Here is a 26,314-nt window from a genome sequence, read left to right as displayed (position 1 = left end):
AAATTTATTTATTTTTGTCTGCATTGGGTCTTTGTTGCTGCACGCAGACTTTCTCTAGTTGCGGGGAACGAGGGCCACTCTTCACTGTGGTGCGCGGGCTTCTCATTGCGGTGGCCTCTCTTGTTGTGGAGCACGGGCTCTAGGGCGTGCAGGCTTCAGCAGTTGTGGCACACGGGCTCAGTAGTTGTGGCTCGCGGGCTCTAGAGCTCAGGCTCAGTAGTTGTGGCTCACGGGCCCAGTTGCTCCGCGGCATGTGGGATCCTCCCGGACCAGGGCTCAAACCCATGTCCCCCGCATTGGCAGGCAGATTCCTAACCACTGCGCCACCAGGGAAGTCCCTGTTTTACATTTTAAGGAGCTACACTCAAGCAGTTTTTCAAAGCAGCAGCCCCATTTTTGTAATCCTACCAGCAATGTTTGAGGGGTTCAATTTCTTCCTATTCTTGTCAACACTTGCTATGACAAATCAAAACCATGTGAAGTAGCATCATGGTTTTGATTTGCATTTCAATAATGACTAACAATACGGAACATCTTTTTGTCATTTGTATATCTTGGCCATTTGTGTATCATCTTTGGAGGAATGTCTATTCTAATCCTGTGGGCATTTTAAAATTTGGTTACTTGTCTTTTTATTGTTGAGCTGTGAAGTATTCTTTATATATTTGGGATGCAAGCTCCTTATCAGATATATGATTTGCAAATATTTTTTCCCATTATGTAGTTTTCTTTTTACTTTGTGGATGGTGTCCTTTGAAGCACAAAAGTTTTGATTTTTATTTTTATGAAATCCAGTTTATCTATTTTTTCTTTAGTCACTTATACTCTTTCAATGTCATGTCTAAGAAGGCTTTGTCTAACCAAAATCATGAAGATTTACTCTTGTGTTTTCCTCTAAGTGTTTTATAGTTTTACTCTTACGTTTGAGTTACTTTTTTAGTATGGTATGAGGAAGGGGTCCAGTCTATTCTTTTGTATGTGGAACCTAGATGTTACAGCACCATTTTTTTTTTTTTTTTTTTTTGCTGTACGCGGGCCTCTCACTGTTGCGGCCTCTCCCATTGCAGAGCACAGGCTCCGGACACACAGGCTCAGCGGCCATGGCTCACGGGCCCAGCCGCTCCGCGGCATGTGGGATCTTCCCGGACCGGGGCACGAACCCATGTCCCCTGCATCGGCAGGTGGACTCTCAACCACTGCGCCACCAGGGAAGCCCCAGCACCATTTTTGAAACTCATTGAGTTTTTATGAGTTGCAAAAAATTAATATCTGTAAAGCGCTTAGAATAGTACATGGGGATGCTAGCAGAACTGAGTAAACAGTAGTAACTATTATTTTAACACTTATTATGCTAAATCATCATCATAAGTCTACTTGTCTTTCTCTCTCAAGACCACCTTAATCTTTGTATCTACGTGCTTGGCCTAGCACCTTACAGACAGTACATGCTACATGCCGAATAGATTTTTTTGAATGGATGAATGATAAGTAGGGCTTCTATGCTGATGCAATCAGTGGGTAAAGCACAGGACAGATACCAATTTCAACACTGACATTCTGTGCTAACCTTGGGTCCGAACCAAAGGGCCTCTCAAACTTAGAACATGTCTGCCCTAGGGCATGTCTCCAGAGAGCATAGCACAAAACCCCTGGGTTCAGATCACTCTGAACAACTAGAATCTCTTCAGCATGTTTATCATTCCCACTTGTTTGTTTCCTTCTCCTCTCGTCCCTGAACATGAACTCAGGGAATGGAATCCCTCCCTAATATTTGTTTCAGCAAAATCTCCTCTGCTGGATCCTTTGGATTTCAACCCCTAAAAGTTGAAGAGTGCAAGGCTTACTCCCAGCACCTTAACTATTTCCGTCTACATTCTTTCCCCACATGATCTCATCTGGTTTAATGGCTTTAAATACCATGTAAGTGCTGATGACTCCCAAACCTGTTATTCCAGCCGTAAATCTTCACTGAGATACAGACTTATATTTCAATTGTCTCCTTCACATCTCTTCTCAGATCTCTAACAGGCATCTCAAACTTAACATAAAGGTAACAGAGTTTCCCCACATCTTCTCTCAGTCTTCCTCATCTGAGGAAGTAAATGGCTCCATAAAATTCTCCCGGTTGCTGATATAAAAAATTTAGGATTTGTCCTTGATTTCTTTCTCTCACCTTCATATCAAGCAAATTCTATTGGATCTGCCTTCAAAATATGCCAGCATTGTATGCCCATTCACCATCTCCCGCGCTTCCACTTGAGGACAAGCCCTCTGCTTGTACTCAGTTTAATGAAGAAGCTTCTGACTGCTCTCTTCCACTCCTGCCTCTTTCAATTCCATTCTTTACATAATAGCACAGAGGATATGTTTGAAAACATAAATTAGATTATCCTACTCCTCTCTTTAAACCCCTCTAATGGTTTCAGTTACATTGGGATAATGTCCAAATTTCTTACCATGACCAACAAGACTTTTTTTTTTTCTTTTATGTGGACCATTTTTAAAGTCTTTACTGAATTTGTTACAATATTGCTTTTTTTAAAATGTTTTTTGGCCTCGGGGCATGTGGGATCTTAGCTCCCTGACCAGGGATCAAACCCGTACCCCACTGTGTTGGAAGACAAAGACTTAACCAGTGGACCGCCAGGGAAATCCTCAACAAGACTTTCTTGATTTTGTCCTTTAAATAACCAGATGTTAAAGGTTGAAATTTCTACCAGGTGCAAAGATTTAATAATATGAGATTTCAAACTGAGTTGCCAGTTCACAATATGCAGATGTTCAAAGGAAATGGACATAAACTTTTCATAACTCTTGAAACCCTTTGATAAAAGAGTTGAAACAGTAGAAGAGAGAGGATTTTGTGAGAAATAAATACTTAGAAAAAGCTACATTATGAGTCCCATTCCATATTCTGCCAAGGAGGACTAGGAATGCCTCCCCCTCACCTCAAACCTGGTGGTGGTCGAGAGCTTCCATGGGGCCACTTGCAAAGCTTATAGGGTTATTTCTTCTGTTGGGAGGGACAGTGGACTTTCTTCTGCCTGAGGGATTAAGAGAACGAGAGACAGACTGACTGGGTAATTTTGGGGGCAGAATCAGGAGAATGTGGCTACATTAGGATTGTGGGGGCAGGGTTAGGGGCCAGCTGTGGGCCACAAGGGAGAGAGCATGTGTGTGAGGGTGTCTTGAGATCTGACTAACGGGGCTGTCCAGTGGAGTGTGGAAACTCCAGCAGCAACTATTTGGTGGTGAATGCCTAGGGACTGAGGAAGGAGTCCTGAGGGAGCGCTCAAAATAGAAGTGCTTTTGCCCCATCACAGGGAACTGCAGAGAGAGGGCTCATTAGGGAACCTCCAGAGCCCTGAAAGTTCCCATGAGGAAGAGAGTCAGCATTAAGCGTCTGCCAGGCCTGGGAAATGCAAAGCCAGATTACTTTGGTTGTAGTCCAAATAAGACCCTTCCTGCTCCTTTTCCAGTCTCCCTATGCATCAGCCAGTCTCAGAAGGGTTGAAGCTGCAGTTACCTAGTTTTCAATGTGCTGAACTGAAATGTCCGGTTTCTGGTTTGAGGCTGTTTTGTGACTTGAAGTGATCTTGGAACAACCTGTTTGACAAGCGTGAAAAGTAAAGTCATATGACACGCTGGAGTTCTTTATCTCTGGCTGGAGAAGTTTCCCTTGCTAAATAAATTTGGAAGAAAAAGTAGAAAGGAATGAATAAAATTACGGCTTAATAGTATTGTAAGTACAGCCGAAGTACACATGGCGAAGGCTCTACTTGCTCAGCCCCTTAAGCCATGTTATCCCCTGAGAAAGCCTTCCCCAGCCTGCAAGTCTAAAGCAGCAACATTTTTTTCTCCACCTGTTCCTCAGCAATTTTACTCTTCTTTTTTCTTCAAAGCACTGACTACAGTATGAAAGTACCTTGTTCAGGTGTTTGCTTATTATCAGTTATGTTCCCTTGGATTGTAAGTTCCATAAAAGCAAGAATCCTTCCTCTTTGGCTCACTGCTATATCCCCACTGACTACAACAGGTGCCCTGTGTATATAAGTGCTCAATAAGTATTTTTTGAGTGAATGAATGAATGAGTAAAAACTGTATAAGGAACATAGATCTAAGAGTGAGAAAAATGTGTATTTGCCCAACTTTAATGGAGTTTTTCTTTTCTTTTCTTTTTTTGTGGTTTGCGGGCCTCTCACTGTTGTGGCCTCTCCCGTTGAGGAGCACAGGCTCAGCGGCCGTGGCTCACGGGCCTAGCCACTCCGCGGCACGTGGGATCTTTCTGGGCCGGGGCACGAAGCCGTGTCCCCAGTATCGGCAGACGGACTCTCAACCACTGCGACACCAGGGAAGCCCTAATTCAATGCAGTTTAACCCCATGTATAGGTTTGTGTAACCACAGTCAAGACACAAACAATTCCATCATCACAAAAGAACTCCTTCGTGCCGTGACTATGCATCTGTACCTGCCCCTCACCATACCCTTTGTGGTTTTTTTGTTTTGTTTTTGTTTATGCTTCTTACTTTTATAGTAGTGGCTTGTGCCACACAGAGTTTTTTTATCCAAAACAGTTTTAGTAAATGTTGAGATTTTTGTCTCAGAAGGCATTCCTCACATTGATATCATAAAAAAACTGCCTTTTGGTTTCTTTTAGCACTTCTATGCTATCATTTTTAAAATATTTGACCGCTATGGAATTTACTCTTATATAAATTATCATGTATAGATAAATTTTACTTTTTTTTCCAGATTATTAGCTTGTTTCCCTAACACTATTTATTGATCTTTTTCTTCACTAATTTAAAATGCTACCTTTTATCATTACTAAATTCCTGTCTATATTGGTTTATTTCCAGACTTTCTATTATGTTTCACTGCCTTGGTGTAATCATGTGCCACTACCATGGCATTTTGACTCTTAGATTTATGATGTTCGAATAACTAGTACACTAGTCTTTCTTCATTAATCTTCTTTTTCAGAAATTTCTTGGCTATTATTTTTAAAATAATAGTGTCTGGTCTCAAACAAAAATTTCTTTTTTGTTATATAAACTTGATCCTATTCAATTTACCATAAGGAGACGTACACATCCACAATATTGAGTCTTCTATTCAAGAATATGGTATGCATTTCCATTTGTTCAAGATTTCTTTTATTACTTTCAGTAGTGTTTTAATTTTTTAAAATATAGATCTTTGCATTTTTTGTGATGTGAATTCCTAGGTATAGTTAACCCTTTATGCCTTAGTTTCCTGGTATATTAAATTTGGTAATAATAACTGTCTTAGAATAATTGGCAAAGATTGAAATGTGTAATATATGTGCATGACATGTAAGTAGTGCTCACCATAACTTGTTAATAGTATTATAATAATGCATAGTTAATATTATTTTTTCAAATTATTTTCTGTATCTGAGTCAGTATGAAGAGAGTAGGGGAACTAGGGTGTGGCAAGGACTTTTCTAGCCACAAGGAAAGACCAGTTCTTCTTTTTCTTTCTCTGACTCCTGTTTTTTTCAATATTTTGAATTGCCAAAAAGGGCAAATATACTAAGTGTGACTGAGATAAAGGAAAACCACTTGTGGTGGACAAGAAATCACTGAGAAGGAAGTCCGATGCTCAAGAAGGATATTGGAGGTTCACTAGAGGGTGTGGCTGAGAGAATAATTTACTTAAGTAGCATTTTGACCTCAGCTGAGGGAAGTGAAAAAAGCCAGGAGTTGTTTTTCGTTTTGTTTTTTCCTTTGAAGAAAGAAAGGGGAAAAGATGAAATTATAGGGATCGTAAGAGTGTTGCTAAACGTTATGTAGCTATTATCTTTAAACTCTATATTATAGTTTGTAAGGTTGCTATGTTACACTGTGACATTGAAGAAAGAAGCGAAGAGACTAAGAAAACGTATTAGAGAAATCAGATTAGATCAATGGGAAACCAGGTTGACTGATGGACCCTGGACCACATGCTCTCTTTGGGCAGTGTTTTTTAATGGTAAGTCCAATTCTGTACCATCAGGGAAGCTTATCTAAAACCCCCATCTTATCAATCAGTGGCAAATATCACAGCTGTCCAGTAAAGGTTTTATAAAACACATTTTCTAAAATTTAAAATTTAAAAACGTTAATGCAAACCAATACATAAATCGGGACGTGTTAACCTTTTGTGGGCGCCACAGATTGTTTGAGAATGTATTCAGTTAGCAAATATGTTTTGAGTGCTTACATGTAGACAACGCCCTGAGCTGGGGATAAAGTAGTATCACAGAAAACGCCTCTACCGCCGTGGAATTTACAGCCTTGTGGGGAGTCAGGAGTAAAGCGTCTAGTCATACAAGTGAGCATGTCGTTACAAACTGGGACAAGTGTGAGGACGGGAAAGCATGGAGGCCTATGAGTCTGTGTAACAGGAGGACGAGGCAGAGAGCTGGGGTGGGGGAGGGCCACTAGCGGAAGGACTTCCTCAGGAAGTGACAAAAATCGGATGAGATACCACTTTAGCACACAATTCCAGAGGGGTCACAGACCCCAAACCTGTCAGTGAGCTCCAGGCTAATAAGCCCTGCTCTCCAGTGTGTTCCTGGTCTCGATTGTGTGAAGCAGAGAATGCTGTAGGGGAGATTTTGTTCTGGGTAGAAGAGATTGGATTTGTGCCTGAGGAGCAGGGAGGTTCTGCAGTCAGGGAACCTCTGTCGTGGGAATTCCCAGGTGTGTTCAGATCCATGTTGCGTCACACCTGTTTGCTCCCTGCCTTGTCTCTAAGTGATTGTAAAATGCTCTCCTAATCTCGTTCCCGTCTTGGACCCTGAGCTTTGTCTCCTGGGCTTCATGCACGTATTTATTCTCCATTAAAAGTATAAATTTGAAGGCTTTCCCAGGCTAGTGCCTTGGTGAGACTCAGACTCATTTTGTGAACCTGCATTAGAAAAGCAAACTCCAGATCCCTCCTGACAGGGGTGGGGCCTATCTAACCAGGGTGTTGCTGCTAGAGATGTGACATAAGACAGAAAAACAGGCTCATATCAGAGCTAACACTTAAAGAAAACACCAGGTAAGCTCTGCTTATTTTTGCTTGGTCTTCAGATGTTACTCAGATGGCATGGTTATCTTCTCAATTAAAAAAAAGGAAAACAGAAAGTGCTTTATCTATAGTTATACCCTCTGTTCAATTCTCAATTTGAAGATCTGATCATTCATTTTTACGTCTAACATTTCCCTGTATTCTAAATAACTTGTGGTCTATATCCACTAGCTTCCCAATTCTTGGTCTTTCAACCTTACCTTAAACTCTGCCTGGTCTATGAAGTTTACCCAAATTAGAGGAAGTTGAATTATAAATAGTTGATTCACTTACTCCCACTAGTGAAGCATGAAATAGAGAGTTTTTTGGACTAAAAGAAGAAAAAAGTTTGTCCTATTTATTTTTGTCTCAATTAGTCTAACAGTCCTGGTGGAGAAGAAGAGGATAACTTCTAGAACATCATATATTAGATGTGCTATTTCCCACATCAGAAACTGTGCTAACTTGCTATTGCCTCTAATGCAAATTCCATGGCCTTGTTTTCAAAGCCCTACTATGCACACCATCCCCACTTTCCAGCCTTACCTCCTCCGCAGGACTCCTCAAAATGAAATCTTTGCTCTAACCAAACTGGTTTGCTCACTCTTTCCCAGACAGACCTTGGTATTTTTTATCTCCTCACCTGGCTTACGTCATTCCCCCATGAGCCAAGAATAAACCTCTCTCTCTCTACTCCCTCATCTATCCAAGTTCTACCATTTTCTGTAGCCATTTTAATTTTTCCTTCCTCTTCAATTCCTTTGCAAACGACCCAGTTTTTTCCCCTTCATGGGGGAATTTTGTGAATCCCCTGGGCTTTTAATTTCTATCTCATATTTGGCAATTAACCAAATGTTGCCTAATTATACTTTTCCATTGCTGGATTGTGTTGCAATTTCTTTTTTGGTATTTATCTCTTATCTTTCCAAGTAATCCCCGGGTTATGGGGAAGGACCTCATATTAGACTCGGCGTGTCTCTTGCAGCACCTGGCATGGTGTATTGAGCACAGTGGAGCTTGATACGAATGTGTTTACTGATTGATATTTCTTTCCAAGTCCTGCCTTTTTTCCAGGGCACCATGATGCTCTCAACACTAGGAGGGAGTTGTGATGACAACTGTGGTGATGAAAGGAGTCAGGGTGAGCACAGAAGAGAGGTTCATTAAATGTGCTATTTGACTGATTGACTAGATGGTGAAGTTGACATTTAGGACAATGATGAAAGTGGTTGTGGGAATTATTCTGATGTTCACTCAGTCAACAAATATTTAACATTTCTGATTGGTGTAAACTGCTTTTGAATTTCGGTGGAAAAAAGCAGAGTCACAAAGAAGATTCCAGCGCTTAAGTCATTATTTGTCGATACCTTCAAAAACAAAGAGTACATCTTTCACACACACATGTACTTGTGTGTATACAGTTGCAGAAACACTTTATCCCTTAGTACAAGCTTCTTTGTTCTCAGGGGAAACCCTCCTATTTCTGTTTCTGAGTTCTTCTGTATTTCTCGGTTTCTACAACTGAATTCCTACCCAGCATTCAGCTCAAGGCACCAGCAACACAACTCCACTAGAGTCCACCAGGACACCCTAGTGTGTGTGACATCCACACAGGCAACATGATTCAGCACGTGGTGCCCACAGCTGGGCAGGTGCATGGTGATTGCCATCTCCACTACAGAATTAGCCATGCCCACAAGCCAAGAGACCACTGTCAGCCTCGGGCCGACTGCTGCCCTGTAGTGCAGGGGGTCACCCACCATATAATGGTCATAGGCCATTGCTATCAGCAGCGGGAACTCAGGCCCCTCCAGAGCCAGGGAGAGGAAGAGCTGGGCCCCACATTGAGTAAAGGAGATGGTCTTCGTCTCCAGGAGGAAGTGCACCAGCATCTGGGGAACCCCACAATGGAGAGGTTGCCGAGGAGGAAGTACATGGGCGGGTGGAGGCGGGCATCCAGCTGATCAGGAGGGTGATGAGCCCTTTGCCCAGCAGGGTCAGCAGATAGGCGGCCCCAAACAGGACAGAGTTCAGCCTGATTCTGCCTGTCCCTGGGGAGGCCCATGAGGACAGACTCACTCACCCAGGTCAGGGTATCCCTCCTCATGGAGCAGGTGGGTCAGGCTGCAGGAGGAGGTGCTGGGTTAGAGAGGCCAGAATCAGGATCAGAATTCACAGTCTGTGTTTGAACAAAGGACTTTAAGTAGGACTGCAAGTACTTGTATTTTTCCTCCGTTAGACTCTGAGTTTCTTGAAGTCAGGGACCTTTTCTGATTTTTCTTTTTGTACAAAGAAAGATTTCTAACAAATGTTTCACAATAAAAACATTTTGTTGGGTAAATGAATAGAAAGAGTTTAAAGTAGTAGTCTTGAGGATTATTATCTGATCCCAAGATGTAGGACTTGTATTCTGAAACCCCCCCTTGTCCTTATTACTCATGCTGGAGCAGGTGGTTTTCCTGCTTCTCCCATTATCCAGGCTGGGTCAGTGACAGAGCAAAAATCCTTCATTTGGTTCTCAGTGTACTGATGAATCAGGCTTAATCCTAGGATGATAAGATCAAGGCATCATTGTAGAACATTATACCAACTATAATTATGTCCCAGCTTCTGTGATTTTGCTGTTTCCTTGGTGAAATGCTGGCGTTTATTTGAGTGCTAAACTAAGTGATTAATGTAAGATGAATGCGCACATCACTTACTTGCAATGACGTTTGGAAACTGACGGTGCCCACTGGTGAAGGCAGTAAGGGAGTGCCTCTGAAACCCTTGGGGCTTTGTTATGTGTAAATCCTTCTGTCATAGCAAAGACATGTTTGCCCTTGGAACACCTCCCTATTTACTTTGCTTGTCTTTAGCCTCTATCAAAGGATAAAGATGTCTTTTTTTTTTTTTTTTTAGTAAAAAGGTACTAAGCAATTTTATAGTCTGTATTTCTCTGTTAATAACAAGACCCTCTAGTCCCATTTCAATGTTCACCTCATGTGTCTTTACAACACGTCAGGAGAAGGTAGTGCTATTGGCTAGTATGAGAGTAAGTAGAGACCACAGAGACACATAGAAGAGTCTGACTGCTGGGAAAGCCCTTTTGGATGTCCATTTGGGAAAGTTTGAGAGGGAAGGAAAAAACTCCATGTTAAAGGGTTTGCCTATGAAAATCCCACAGGACCCAAGGTGGAAACCAGAGCGGTGCTTTCCACATTGGCTACACATTAGAATCACCTGGGGTGCTTTGAAAACTCCAGAAGCCCAGCCCACACTCCAGAGTAATTAAATCAGAACCTCAGGAGGGTGAAACCCAGACATTAGTATGTTAGTAACTTCTTAATATTTCCTGGTAACTAAAATGTAAAACTTTAATTACAAGTTTGAGAATCACTGCTTTAGAGGGAACTTTTAACCTTATCTTTGAAAACTTAAGACGTAGTATTTTTGAGAGAGGAGTATGTTTAGAGATAAAACCAGTAGAGCTTTTGAGGAGGAAAAATCTTTGACCTAAACTTCTCATTCTTTGTTTGAAAAAGTTGAGGCCAAATCCCACTGAATAGTGAAAAAGTGATCCTGCATTTCTTGCCGTTTGTGTGCTGGGTCTCCCCTTAGCTTTAGCCTTCTGAGGTCTGTCCAAAACAAATGTTTTAGAATGTCTTAGATCAAGGGAAGAACTAGTTAGTATCAACTGAGACAATGTGTGAGAAAGCCCTTCATAACTTCAGAGCATTATCTAAATAAAAAGGATTTGTATTAAAGATATGAGAGATGGGTCACAGAATCCAATGAAATGGAAATGAAAACAATTCACCCCAAGTCTTTCTAACAGGGTTTGAAGATAGGGCTGTGGTTGGATGGGGGTGAAGAGGGCAGAGCAGCTGGATGCTATCCTCCGTCTTTCCTACTAGCTAGTTGGAACTTACAACTTTCTTCTTTCAGTCCTTTTGTGGCCGGAACGTGTCACTGTAGAAAATGCCCAGAGTAGAAACTGGCTTTGGCACAATACCCAGCTGAGTTTCTGAACCCTGCACCTGGGATGGGAGCCCCTGGCTTTCCACAGAGCCTATTTCTTTTGTCAGTGCAATAGGTAACCAAGCTTTAGTCCCTGAATGTGGCTCATGAGTGCCAAAGACAGCAACTGAAATTCTCACCACTGAAGAGAATAAAATGCAAAGTGAGAGTCACAGAAAAGAATGTAGGCTGGAAGGAAATTCTGGGATCACCATTTCAACCTCATCATTTTACAAATGAGGAAACTGAGACTCAGAAAGCAGAAGTGGTTTGCTCAAGATCATTCTGCCAGTTGGAAGCAAAGCTGGAACTGAATCTGAAATCTGAGGACCACAGTCCCCATCTTCTTCTTGCTACTTCACATTATGTTACCACGTGGAGCATGAAGAGTGTATCGCAGCTGCTGGTGGGGAGCCACGTTCCCACAGAATGAAATGTAGCACAGGTTTGATTTATGGGGGGAGGGGAACGTCAGAAAAGGTGTGGTGTTTGGATGCCGCTCCTGGGGAGCCAGGTGGAAACTTTGAACTGCCACAATGTAACACAGGGAAACAGGCTGAAGAGTAGTTTGGACAGATCAGTGGACTGGTGGTCCAGTTCGTCAAGTACCAGCTGACCTCTTTCCATTTTAGCTGTAAAAGGGAAACATCCACCCCGTAGTGTAATGGGGGGATAGAGCCCACATACCTTGACTCTTAACTTATTCTGAAGCCAGGAGGTGGAACTGGAAACCCCCCTCCACTAAGCCCAGCTCTTTCACTCCTCTTTTCTGATTTCTAGCAAACAAACTGCTTGAAGGGTAGAGAGGGTGTTTTTTCTTTTTATTGTGCCCTTTCTAGTTCTAACAGAGACTGGCATATAGAGCCGGTGGACTGAATGAATGAGTGAACATCATATCGAGGAGGGTTTCTTTAAAATTCCTCCTCTCATCTAGGAGCTCAGTGTAGAACCTTGTTACTGATGTTTTCAGAGTCTGCTCTGTGATACCGGCTCAAGAATGACTCTAAACGGAAGGGTCTTTTGAGGAACCAAACAGTTGTTTCCTCCTGATTAGTAAGTGCCCTTTAAATACATTGAGTCTCTCTTTAAAGAGGCAAGGGCCAAGAAAAATTTCTAAATTCTAAAACTCAAACAGTGGGATAAGTAGGAAAATATTTTGGACATTTCCCCCCTCTTTTCTAACCTACAACCTAATGAACTGATGTCTTCTTTGGATAAACTAGATGTATGCACTACTGCTGCAGACAGTACAATCTAAATTTTATTTTATATATAAAAGATATGCTTTAATTATTAGGATTAGAAGGTGTCAATAGATTATTGTCCCAACTACGTCATAATTTAATGAAGGATTATAGCTCAACAAGTATAGAACGAACATCAGTTGACTCCTTCCAACTTTTAGCTGGTTTTATCCAACCTCATAGACAAAGTTTGTTCAATCAGCTACTTGGTGAGCATTTCTGTAGCCAGGTTATGTTAGAAGGTGTACTAGAATACCACACTCCTCAAAGCTGGATGTTCCATAGACATGTGATGAGGGTAAAGGAAAATACATCAAAGTATAAGCACTGTGGGTTTTTTCTCACTCACTGACGAGGAAGAACTCCTGAGGCTTCTTTGCTGTAGAAATCACAGACACTGGGTAAAGGGAGGGCAAATGCCTAAGTGTGGAGGCTTTGGTTGGGGGAGAGAACTTTGAAAAGGAATAGAGAAAGGAAAAGGTAATCTGTTGATTTAAGGGGAGAAATTAATAGTCTAAAAATGAGAAGTCTAAAAATGAGAGTTAAAATATGTTTCTCAGGGGATGGAGCTGAGTGCCTCAGATGGGAGTTGGAGCAGCAGGGGAAAGGACCAGGGAGGGGATTAAGAGGAGGATGGAGGCTGGTGGTCATGGTCCTAGGGGGAGAGGGAGGCAGGAAGGGGCTGAGGGAGTGAATGAAAGGGAGGGAAGGGAAAGGGAGGTCTTCAATAAAATTAAAAACAAAAGTTTTGCTGGACATGTCTCCAAAGAAGATATACAAATGGCCAACACACACATGAAAAGATGCTCAACATCGTTAGTCATTAGGGACATGCAAATTAAAAACATAATAACATATCACTTCATACCCACTGGGATGGCTACAATCAAAGAATCAGAACGTAAGTGTGGTCGAGGAAGTAGAGAAATTGGAAACCTCATTCATTGCTAGTGGGAATGTAAAACAGTTCAGCCATGGTGGAGAACAATTTGGCATTTCCTTAAAAAGTTAAACATAGAGTTACCGTATGACCCAGCAGTTCCACTCCAGGGTATGTACCCAAAAGAATTAAAGACAGGTTTTCAAACAAAAACTTGTACATGAAAGTATATAGCAGTACTATTCACAATAGCCCAAAGTTGGAAGCAACCCAAATATCCATCACCTGATGAATGGATCAACAAAATGTGGTTATTTCCCTACAAGGGAACATTATTCAGCCATAAAAAGGAATGAAGCCCTGCTACATGCAACAATATGGATAGACCTCAAAAACATTATGCTAAATGAAAGAAGCCAGACACAGAAGATCACATATCGTACGATTCCATTTATGTGAAGTACCCAGAACAGGCAAATCCATGAAGACAGGATGCAGACTAGTGTCTGTAAGGGCCTGGGAGGGGGGATGAACGGGGAGTGAGTGCTTAAAGGGTATGAGGTGCGCTTCGGGGGTGATGAAAGTGTTACGGAACTAGATAGCATGAGGTTCTGCAACATTGTGAATATACTAAGTGCCACTGATTGCACATTGTAAATGTTTAAAATCGTGAATTGTATGTGATGTGAATTTTACCTCAATTTTTAAAAAAAGTTTTGCTAGGAGTTTTCAAAGATACTTCATTTTCTCCTCCTCAACCTTTTGACATTTTCTCAACAGACTAAGTTTGAATTGTTCTCAATTTATATTTTGTATATTTGCTTGTGGGTAAGACAAACCAGAAATCTGTAATATTTAGGTAAGAGATGCTTCATTCTGATTTTTAAAAGTTGTTTTAAACATTTTTCTGGATCAAATATTATTGCCTCACTTTATTCTCACTTTACATTCTAGGATGTTTAGAGTTTGATCACTAACTGTGGGTTAGAAGAGTAGAGTGAAATGATCACTAACAGGGAGTTGTAATTCTTTTTTAAGTAGCTTGGCTTACCCCTAATGGTACGTGGCACAATTCTTAGTCACGCATGTGTTCTGAATACACCCTTCAGTTTTCATAAGAGCATGTCCTTAGACCTGATTATGTAGAAAGATATTTGTTTGAGGTTATGAACATTCACTTTCTGGCCAGCCACTTGCCACCCACTGCGCAAGTCTGAAGGGGAAGTGAGCAGAGTGATATCCACGTGACTCACACTGTGTCCAGTCCTGCTCGTCAAGGATGTGGGGATTATTACTATGACTTTGGCTCCAAGTCCCCATGTGAATATACCCCAGCCTGCTGAGTTGAGCTGGACCACGTGTGATCACATGATGACGTTTGTACCTCTGGCCTAAGACCTGTTTGATCCCATGGGCACGGTGAATCTTGTAACTTACAGCTTGTCCCCTCTTTTTTTCACTGATTTCAGAAAAGCTTAGACATATGGTTGTAGCATGTAGGAAATAGACTTTCTTAGCATAAATTTTGTGTACTGCTCAAGATTCTGATTTAGTCTTCCTTTCTAATTCATATGTGCCAGTATATCTTTCTTTTTCCATTTAATCTTCTGTAGGCTGTATGTATTTCTAAGTTGTTGTAATTCACCTTCTTTAGACTAAGTCAGGAACCAGAAATAGTGCCCAGAGATAAAATTCCACTTCTCTATTATTTCAAAAGATAGTATGGATTGTGGCCTCTCTCACCTGCTTCCTTACACACACGTGCACACACATGCCCACACATGCACATGCACACAGTAGGCGGAGGGCACGCTCCAGTGCCCACCGTCTTCAGAGTGAGGCCCTCTTATGACTAGGTCACATTCTAATGCTTTGATTCAGAGCGCCTCATCAGAGCCTGACTCAGAGCAGCCTTCATCTCCTTGCTCCTTAGACTGTAGATGAGCGGATTCAACATGGGGGTGAAAGAGCACCACCACCTTGTCCTGCTTGCCTGAGGCCGTGGAGCCAGGCTGCATGTCGGTAACCAGGGCCGGCCTGTAAGGCATGGAGACCACAGTGAAGTGGGAGGCGCAGGTCCCAAACGCTTTGCGGTGGCCCCCGCTGGAGCGGATCCGCAGGATGGTGGCCACAATGTGGGCGCAGGACAGTGCGACCAGGCAGCAGGGCACCAGCAGCACCACCATGCTGGAGGCCACTGTGACCGCCTCGTTGAGGGTGATGTCCATGCAGGCCAACCTGAGGAGTGCCAGTGTCTCACAAGCCACATGGTTCAGCACGTGGTGCCCACAGGTGGGCAGATGCACTGTGACCACAGTCTCCACTGAAGCATTAGCCAGACTCACGAGCCAGGAGACCACTGCCAGCCGTGCACAGAGCCTTGGCCGCATCACTGCCACGTAGAGCAGGGGGTCGCAGACGGCCACATAGCGATCATAGGCCATTGCTGCCAGCAGCAGGAACTCAGGGCCAGGGAGAAGAAGAGCTGGGTTCCACACTGGGTGAAGGAGATGGTCTTCTTCTCCAGGAGGAAGTGCACCAGCATCTGGGGAACCCCACAATGGAGAGGTTGCCGAGGAAGAAGTACATGGGAAGGTGGAGGCGGGCTTCCAGCTGATGAGGAGGAGGATGAGTCCGTTGCCCAGCAGGGTCAGCAGATAGGCGGCCCCAAACAGGACAGAGAGCCCAGCTGCGTCTACCTGTCACTGGAGAGGCCCATGAGGACAAACTCACCCAGGTCAGGTTGTCCCTCCTCATGGAGCAGGTGGGTCAGGCTGTCAGGGGAGGAGCAGAGGCAGGGAGGGGCAAGTAAAGGTCTCACTCCAGGAGTCTGGGAGTAAGTCGTGGGCCAGGACTGGAGCACCTCCCGTCAGGTTTCTTAACCTAGGTGCTTAGGAGAGAATGCAGTGAAGATGGTGGGGAAAAGGACATTTGAGTTCTCACACTAGACTCAAGGATGAAGTCCCTGTTCTGGTCGTCCTTTTACATCTAGGATCCAGCAGTTACAGTTATATAGGATATAAGCTATTGGTATAGAAGGAAAGATAGAGGGAAAAAGTGGCGGAGAAAAAGGAGAAAGAATGATAGGAAAGAAAAAAGGAAGGTAAAAGAGAAAGGAAAACTAAGGAAGGAAGGTAGGAAAACAGGAAAAGGAGGGAAGTGAAGTAGAAGACAGGGAAGAAAGGAAGGAGTCTCCACTGTGGGGTGGCTGTGGGAAAAGTATTACAAGCAGATACTTGAGACCAAGAGCTCCTAGGGGTCCAACCCTAAAAGACTGAACTCATTTGCTCTGTATGTTTCTTCTGGGGTTCAGGTCTGGGTCACTGCCTAGAAAGGAGTCCTCTCACATCATTCTCGTGCCCATCAGTCTGGACGAAGTTTAAATACTTGAAATCAGTATAGGTTAAGCCCCTGCTGTGTGCCAGGGACTGTGCTAGACGTCAGACACCTGTCTGTGGACCAGAAACGCAGAAGCGCGAGTCTTGCTCCTTGGTTCTTATAATTTAATTGGGGACATAGAGATTAAATTAATGATTACAAAAATTAATTAAGTATAATTGTGCTAAGTGCTATGAAGGAGAAGAACAAAGGTTACTAGTTGGTTAATTAAATTTGCAGTTGTAATTAAATTATGACTGCAGTTATGCCTTATTTCTCAATAATATGCAATTTATGTAGTAAGTTAGATGTTTAAATAAATGATAAAAAATAATATAATGAGAGCATCTGGAAACCAATGATACTTAACATGTCACTACTGAGTATGAAGTGACTGACATCCACTGATTCTTTTCAGGGGGAGTGAATTCTTTCTTAGCCAAGTTTGCCCTGGGTCATTTTCCTTCCAACATATTGACCAGTCTTCTATAAACATAGAATTAAATGCCATCAGTTTTTCTTAATGGAAATGTAATATCAAGGTATATTTCCTGCTCTTATAATATGAATAATTAGTACCTTAATTAACTCAATTATTTAAAAATATTTATTGAGCATATGAGGTACTATGCTTTCAACCAACCTCTAGGAAATACTGCCTTTCAGTGTTAGGAATTTGTTTTAGAAAATCAGCAGTGCCACAGAATCAAATAAGAAATTTTTAAAAAATTGGGTCTTGGTCAAATCTATGAGAATCAAATGAGACAGCGTAACAAAGGACAAAAGCAATATATCAGTGTTAAGAAAACCAGAGTGGAGCCACATAATCAAATGCAACAGAATTGAAAAGCATAATCCAATTCAGATTCTCTCTAGCTGGGAAGGGGGTCTGGGTGCTGATTGGTGGAGGGAGAGAGCAGAGAACCTGGATGGATCAGGCATCTCTTGCCTTCCACTCAGCCCTGGTCCTGCAGTGGCCAGCAGGTGTCACTGTAGAAACTGCTAAGAATAGAAACTGGCTTTAGATTCTCAGGATTGGAGACAAGGCTCTGGGGCCTGAGTGCAGTAGTTGGTGGTTGGGATTCTGAGCGCTGCCCCAGGAAGCCTGTGGCTACCCACAGAACCTCGTCCTTCTAACAGCAGAGAAAGCAATTCAGCTCTCATCTACTACAATCCAGAGGCTGCGACAGCATCCAGAATCCTCACCTTTGGAGCTGCTGTCATGAATCCAGATTCCCTTCAGAAGGGCCCTGTTGCTATATAAGAAAATTTAAAAAAATGTTAGACGTGAAAGGAATCATAGAGATCATGTATTTTATCCGTTTAATTCTACAGACAGGAAAACCAAGGAACAGGGGTAAGGTGATTGACCCAGGTGTCAGATCTACCTGGGACACAACCTGGAACCAGGTTTAAGGCTGTGCTGCACATTCTCAGTTCTCACTGAACCTGTTTGTGAGGGACGGGAAGGGGTTCTAAAAGGATATGGTCTAGGAAGGGAGGCACCTAAGGAATCTTAGATTGGAGGCCCAGGACACCTATCTTGCCATGCAGAGAAATGCTGTGTGCTGAGTGGGAAGATCTTTGAATGAGAAGTCAAGGGACCTGAGTTCCTGTCTGCCTCTTCCATTAGCCTGCTATGTGCCCTGGGCAAGTTACTTGTCCTCTCTGAGCCTCAGTTTCTCCATTTGAAATGTGGGAATAATAATAATGCCCAGCTCACAATATTTTGAGTAAGATCAGATGAAGAAATGAATATGGATGGGCTTTGTAAGTACTAAGTAAACACAAGTGGCTATTGTTATTATACTCAACGGGTGAGGTCAATTTGCGTGGTCATCGGGTGACAAGAAACAATATGAATTTGTGCTATAAAGGCCAGAAATTTAACAGAATGTGAGCCGTTAAGCCCCTCTGCAATACATCTTATTGCCTAAATCACTTAATTAAAAAGACCCTGTTACTCAATACTATAACCTATATGGGAAAAGAATCTGAAAAAGAATAGGTATATGTCTATGTCTAACTAAATCACTTTGCTATACACCTGAAACTAACACAACGTTGTGAATCAACTATACTCCAATATAAAATAAAAATTAAAAAATAAAGAAAGAAATAAAAAGACCCTGTTTAAATAAAGTGAAGAATAAGGTAGAGTCTGTTTATACCAGGTGGGTAGTACCATGCTCTACACACAATATAAATGCAATATATTTTTCTCCAATAAAAATTTGATGCTGTTTTTAGATGATAAAAACATTGATTTTTATTAATAGATGGGCTTGTTCTCAGTTTTGGGGGATAATTAGAGAATTTCTTTCCATTTAGCTTGACTTAGTAAACATTCACTGAGCACTGAGTAGAACCTGGTCCAGTGGCAAGTGCTGGGGTGAGAAGGATCAATACAGTCTGGTCTCCATCTCTAGCAACTCGGCCTGGCAGGAGGATGGAGAGGATGAGTTATCATGATCTTATCAGAGTTTTCAGAGGAAGCTTGAGTATCAAGTCTGGTAACAGGAGACATAGAGTCGGACTGTGTAAATAGCCGGGAAGATATGTAGAAGTACTAAAGTAGAAGCAAAGAAACAAGTGCATTTACGTCTTGTAAAAGTAGATGTGGTTTACAGTGTATGTAGATTGGTGGTAAGGAGGCATGGTTTTCAACCTGTATCAATAAACCATGTAGGTATGGTTGTAGGTCACTACCTTTCTGAGCCATAGTTTCTTCATCTGCAGAACGAATAAGTTAGGTAAACACTAAGATTTCTATCAGCTCTGAAGATCTGTAGTAAGTGAATATACATAAGCTGTAGTTTAAAGCAGTATAAAAAGAGGGAAAAAAATCTTTGGTCTTTGATTACTCTAAGTATGCATAGCTAGTGGGGCTGTAGGAAATAAGATATGGGTTTCCGGGGTTGGGGATCAAAGCATTCGTATCACACATAACTGTCTGCGGAAGTGCCAATGAGTGAGAGACCATGTTGGCTTGAAAACCAGAGGCTAAGGAAATAGGGACGGCACCATACAAATAGAAATGGGAAAACTACTTGGGTCAAGGCTGAAAGACCTGTAGGGTTTTGACACATGAAATTCTTTCCAAAATTGGACCCAGATATTTCTTACATAGTGTGGTAATCCATAACAACACTAGATCAGGGACCAAACCTGAGAAAAGGAGGGGTCCATGTCTATCTTCTGTTCTTATACCAATCCCACCTTCTCCATTCCTCTTTTTATCTCCAGTATAATGCAAATGCCTCGAAGCTAAGAAAAGAGACTTATCTCTTTTGATCGCCACTCTTCAGCTCTTTGAATGTATGTCTGTATATACTAAGCACTTCAGTTTATACTGTTAATTGGATGACTGACCAAGACCGAGGACTTGATTGAGTGGAAGAATCAAAGCGCCTCCAACTGCAACCAGTGAGAAAAACGAAGTAGAGGATCCTAGGACAGTCCTGGCTGCTCCAGGGGTTTGGGCTCTACTGTCTCACCCTCCTCCTGTTGTTCCCTGTGGGGAGGGCTCACCGAGGCTGAGTCCTCACCTTATGCACAGAACTCACTCACTTTGGATGGGGAGGCAGCACATCTTTCAGGAAGTCCTTGAAGCAGTGGTCCATCCTCTTCTTGGGGATGGAGGTTTACTTTGTCAGTCTTAGCTGATAACTTTCCAGAACCTAAGAATCCCCAGAGGGCAATTACTTGCTCTTGCTGTGTTTCTTTACTCATTCTCCCCCCAAGCTGCTTCTTAGCAACCACAGCTCCCTACTCTTCTAAGTTCCCAATGGGATAAACATTTTGAAAATGTTTTCTCTCAACTTTTAATTGTCTTTCTAGTTCTCAGAGCCCTTCCCTGACTTTTTTTGAGTCTTTCACTGCTTTTCAAGGCTATGGCATTATTGGAGACTTTTGACAGGAGTCAGGAGACAAGAATATTTACACCTCTGACCTGATGGGAAGGGACTGAGATTAATTGGGAAGGAGAAGTGGAACTAAAATCCAAGTTTGACCTCCTTTCTAAGAGAAGATGAATGCGTCTTCTCCCCTCCTTCCACATATCTAGTTTTGGCGACCAGGGAGTGGGGAGTAAAGTAGAAATTGCCAAGTAGAACCATCATGTTCACGTCCCAGAAGTCATTGAGAAGTCCCAAGTTCACAGTCATTAAAATACTCCCACAGGCTCCTTGGTGGTCTCCAATATCACATAGCTGTTGAGTTGTGTATTCTCACACTATCAGAAGTTTTTCAGGCTTTCCCTAAGCTTGATCTCCCAGTTCTTGATCATATTGCATGAAAGTTTTAATCTCTTCACTGGAATTACTAGGAGCAGAGAATACAGTGGGTTGGGATTCGATTTTGTTCCTATTTACTTATCCGTTTCTGTAGTAATAGAACACGGTCTTTGGTAAGATGGAAACAGATATATTGTTAGCAAGTAACCCATTAGAGTTTTTCTGTAATAATTGGTCAATATTAGCAAGATAAAATTTAATTATCTTGAAGATTTGCCACTTTAATGACAATGGACTGGGGAACGGTAGTTTCACTGCATGCTCTTCCCTTTGTGCAGGACCTGTAATCTCAGGTTCACCTCTGTTCCTTCCACCATCCAGCTATGCTCAGGACCCAGAGGACCTGAAGCTCTCCCAGCCTCAAGCATTGAAAACTGATGGGGCCCTTTGACAGAGTTGGAGCCAAAAGTTGAGGGGAGGGCAGAAGTAAAAAGTCTGAGGGTACCATGAGGGAGAAGAGAGAGAGAGATTGACACCTGAGAGGTGGGACTCCGGAAGTACATCAAAGATAGACTTAGTATAAATCAATACAGGTGACTCAAGTGTAAAATAACTGCCGGGTACCATCTTCCAGACAACATAGTGTGTGGTCTTCTAATAAAAATATTTCCTTGCTGTTAAAACAAAAATTCATCTTTCCTACTTTTCCAAGCACTAAGGTTACAGATAATATGTAACTGGGTGAAAACAATAGGTTAGAAAATAGTAGGTTCAGAACAATCGTAAATTGAAAAGAATATATACATACAGTTAGATATGCATAAAGACAGAAACACAAAGAAAGAACTGAAAGGATAATCATAAAATGTCAATAGATTATCTCTGGTAATAAGTTTGTAGGTATTTTTATTTTCTTCTTTTTGAAAAATGTCTATAATAAACATTTTTCTAATATGAGCCCAAATTAAAATTTAAAAATTATTATTGATATAGATATGTCACATTGAGATAGGGATGCTGGGAAATCAACTTGCTGGCTTAATGTCCCACACTACTGAATGGTCTTCGGAAAACATGGGTGAGTGTTATGGGGTGGAGGGAAGGTATAATTAAAATCCTGCCTCAGCAAAGTAGGTATGACTACAGGTTTAAAATCATTTATACCATGAAAGGTGAATCTGTAAATATTCTATGGTGGCAAACACTCTGGACTAGGGACAAGATAATTGGTGTTTGCCGGGGCTTTGGTGTAAATAGCTCTTTGCCTTTGGGCATGCTGTTTAATCTCCTTGGGCCTCAGTTTCCACACTTGTGAAACAGAGATTCAGTGAGACTGTAAGGATCCTGCAGCTCTGGAAGTCTATGTTTTCCAGTGTGGACATTGCTATATTTTCCTAGATACTGACATCTGAGACAGGAGTTAGACCCTCATGGGATCCAAAGAGTGGTCTTGAGGACATAGGGGTAATTATCTCCTTTGAGCCTGATTCACATGAGGAGGGAGTTTCATTGACAGAACCAATATTTTATGTACTATTTGGATCCCTAGCCCTTGGAGATAATTCACTTCCTGCAGTGCCTGTGCAGGCCCAGGCCTGCTGCTTCCCTGGGTCTTTCCCTTCATTCCTTTGAAATTGCCCCACGACTACTGCTTCCCCACCCCTTACTTCTCCCCAGTGATATCTCCTTGCCACAAGACTTTCCTGTTACTAGGAATAGTTTAGTTCACTCCCAGTGAACTACTTTATCGGGTTCTCAGTTATGCACCTACCTCCCTTTTTAGTTCTTTCTACTTTTTTTTTTTTCTTAACCAGGGATAGCGTTCCCACATGAAATGTCAAGAGGCGGCTTCTAGGAAGCAGGTTACCTGGGCCGATGGTCTCTACACTTGACAGCTGATTCAATAGCTTTGGCTGCAACTCATCACAAATTATCTCTGTCATGAGAGGGTCTGAATACTTCTCTGATCCCTACCTCTAACACACTAGGAAAATGTAAAATGATTTCTGTGATTTGGTCTTCTCTTTGTGCATAAGCAGCTATGTGACTTGAGGGAAACCGCTTAGGTGGTGCTGGTGGGAATGAGAAAGAACATTCTAATGTTCTAATGGCAACTCATATTTAACGAGTACTGAATGCTTTATAAGAATCATCTCCTTGAAATTTTATGTAATTTCCGTATTTTATATTAACATTGGACAGGTTCAGTACAGCTCATTTCTAGAAAAGAAGTCTTTCCTTAATAGATTACTAGCACACCAAGGAGCTCAGAGATACCTTTACTTCAAGATCGACTTGCCTGTGTGATGGTGAAACAACTTTAAATACTCTTCATGGATGTTATATGAAAATGTAGCTTATTTGTTTTCTCTAGTGATCTTGTCATCCCAAGTTTACATTCTGATGCTTGGTATGGAAAGAGGAAAAAAGCAAACAATGTAATACTGCCAATTGAAAATATCTTAGTTTCCTACAGTATAAACAGTATCTTTTGACTAAAAATAATCTTTCCAGGTAAATAGTTAATTAATTCAAAGTTCAGCCTTTGATCAGAATGGTTTATTTCTTTCTTTTCTCATTGGTGGATTCTGGGTATAAGAGAAAACTGCTACTATGGGATAACGTGGAACTTGGGATGAGGGTGTAGAATCCCTCTTGTTTCATGCTGGTCCTGGTCCTGGTCTCTGCAGTTGGGCAATCACTCTTATCTGCGTGTGTACACATGGCAGGTTTCTGCTGAGACATGGTCAATCTTGATCTAGCCCATGGCATCCAGTATTGAAGTCTGTGGCTGAGGGACACATGGGCAGTTTGTTGTCTTGGCTTTGTCAGGGTTCAGTGGCAATCCTTTTGTTGAAATGGTTCTGCTTCGGGGTTTCTGATGTGATTCCGACCCCCGTTTTCCACACACACACCACCTCCAAGAACTGACCGTGATTCCTTTTGGGGGAAGTCCACCTTGTAGTCCTTTTTCTCCACCAAGTTGATCCTACTCTGGCAGGTTCTCTGGTGGAACTTTCAGCTGCCTTCTGTACCTCGCATTTGAAACGTGTAGGAGCTTGAGGCATCCATCCCATGTTCTAGGAGCCGGGAACATGTCTCAGACCTATTTGGTGCCCTCTTCCACTGCTGTGCTGTGGCCTCATGAGCTACAGTCTCCCTTGAGGTCTCCAAGTGGGGATCAGGTAAACGTTTCTACCTTTGACGATGTCCTCCCCCTATCGCTTGTCTATCCTTTAATCTCTGTGCTCCATATGTATCCCAACTCTCATCTAGCAATCAGCAGTCACTCTGTTCCATTCATTCTTCCATGGATGCCATTGCCTGGGGGCGCTGTGGAACCATGTGGGTAGAGGAGGGATTGAAGGACTATACCTGGGCAGCTCTGACTATGGGATCAGACAGCTACACGACAATCAGATTGTCATCACTAAGCATAAGACGTGAAATATTTTGCTAAAAGAGCCTGTTTGGTTCTTTGTGAGAGTCACTTCCAAGTTCCCCTAGCTTGGTATGGGCTCGACCCTAAAGGGGGACTTGGGTATGTGCCATGTCCTGGGGAGTGAGGAGAGGATAACAGTGTTCTGTCAAATTCGTAACAACTCTGTGAGGTAGGCACAGACTTGGCCAGAGCTAGACGATTGGTAAAAAACCAGCTGAGATGAAAATCATTATATGACCGGTTTCAAATCTTAGACTCTTTTTAAAAAAACATTTTTTTCTTTTAGGCCACGCCACATGGCATGCGGGATCTTAGTTCCCCAACCAGGGATCGAACCTGTGCCCCATGCAGTGGAAGCACGGGATCCTAACCACTGGACCGCCAGGGAATTCCCGTGAAATTTTAGACTCTTTTCACTAGACCATGCTGCCGCCACCATTATTCTTTTCTTTCTGAAATAAAAGGGTTGCAAATGGAAGAGTGTAGAAGTCTCTTCATGCCCTGATGTTCTGAACTTCACTACATAGAGGTCAGCAGAAGGAGAAGCGGTTGGGATCTCTTCGTGCCCCAGTTAAGCAAAACCATGCCTCTCACCCAAAAGGAGCAGGGAAAAGTTCTGGCCGGGTGTTTCCTGCTACTCTTAGATACAACTGTCTTCCTGGCCTTTAGACGAGGAAGCTGACTTGCTTTTTGCTCTGGAGTCTTCCTACCACCTCCAGGTCTCTACATTTGCCTCAAGCTTGCCCTAACAAAATTGGCTATTTTTAGTACTGAAATGGGACTGTTTGGGGAACTGAAAGTGACTGTAAACCTTTATATTTTCTACGGGAACCAGGACATTATGCTACATGCTATGGATTTAGTCCAAGCATACCCCACAGTTCGTTTTGTTTTAATACATTTATTTATTTATTTATTTACTTACTTATTTTTGGCTGCATTGGGTCTTCGTTGCTGCGCATGGGCTTTCTTAAGTTACGGCGAGCGGGGGCTACTCTTCGTTGCAGTGCGTGGGCTTCTCATTGCAGTGGCTTCTCTTGTTGCAGAGCAGGGGCTCTAGGCGCACGGGCTTCAGTACTTGTGGCACGCGGGCTCAGTAGTTGTGGCTCACAGGCTCTAGAGCGCAGGCTCAGTAGTTGTGGCACACGGGCTTAGTTGCTCCGCGGCATGTGGGATCTTCCCGGACCAGGGCTTGAACCCGTGTCCCCCGCATTGGCAGGCGGATTCTTAACCACTGCGCCACCAGGGAAGCCCCACAGTTCGGTTTTGAAGGTGTGGGGGTGAGCAGGAATAAAGTTATTTTCTGCTTATACCCTGAGAATTCAGGATGTTCAGTGAGCCAGTTCCTCTTAGTTCCCAGAACACAATAGATCTGAGATCTGGTGGTCTGGAGCCTGGGAATCTCATCCTGGCTCTGACCTTTTCCCAAGACTTTTAAGCCTTTTAAAAGTCTCAGATGGATTCTGTGTAGCAGAGGTGGTTTTATCTACTTAGCAGATCATGATGTTGCTGGAAGAAGCAAAGCCTGGTGGTTAAGAGTATAGGCGCCTAACCCTGATTGCCAGCGTCAGAATCTTGGCTCCCTACCCTGTGCATTTATGACATTGGACAGGTTAAAGTCTCTTTTGCCTCAGTTTCTTCAAATGTAAAATGGAGAGAATGATAATATCTGTCTCATGTGGCTCTTGTGAGGATTAAATGAGAGAATCCATGCAAAGCCCTTAGCACAGTGTCTAGTCTATGATGAACCCTCAACCAACGTTAGATATTTTTCTGTTTAAAATACTTTCAGCATTTTAGAAGAAAGGTGCTAGTCAAACCTATGATACAAATAGAAACTATCCCCCCCCCCCCGCCCCTCATGCATTTACTTCCGTCCTGTTGAGGCTTGTAAACTCAACACTTTCTTTTCTCTTTTGCAAAATACAAGCTGTTCCAGCAGCTCTTCGCATCAGATCCAGAGTGTTTCATGCCGTCCTTGGGATTTTGTGAGAGATGTTTTGGAAGTACCTTTTAAGAAACTGCACTGGTTGGAACTGATGCTCAAGCTTTGCTATAAGTGTAGAAAACTTCCGA

The 26,314-nt window shown here is 42.5% G+C and overlaps 1 long non-coding RNA gene and 2 pseudogenes across 6 annotated transcripts in view; 1 reads left to right on the top strand and 2 right to left on the bottom strand.

Moving 5' to 3' along the window:
- Positions 1–1,000: 1,000 nt before the first annotated feature.
- Positions 1,001–9,962, bottom strand: LOC125965371 (olfactory receptor 2F2-like; annotated as a pseudogene).
- The window catches only part of LOC117202274 (uncharacterized), a 183,210-nt gene continuing 163,573 nt past the window's right edge, over positions 6,678–26,314 (top strand). For all 6 annotated transcript variants that reach the window (XR_007479158.1, XR_007479159.1, XR_007479160.1 and 3 more), the window contains exon 1: positions 6,678–7,051. This is a non-coding gene — a long non-coding RNA (uncharacterized LOC117202274). The remainder of the gene's footprint in view (positions 7,052–26,314) is intronic.
- On the bottom strand, positions 14,261–15,940 carry LOC125965369 (olfactory receptor 2F1-like; annotated as a pseudogene).

Source organism: Orcinus orca, chromosome 9 (assembly GCF_937001465.1).
Source record: "Orcinus orca chromosome 9, mOrcOrc1.1, whole genome shotgun sequence".
In the NCBI taxonomy this organism is placed as follows: Eukaryota; Metazoa; Chordata; class Mammalia; order Artiodactyla; family Delphinidae; genus Orcinus; species Orcinus orca.
This window is presented reverse-complemented; position numbering and strand designations above follow the sequence as displayed.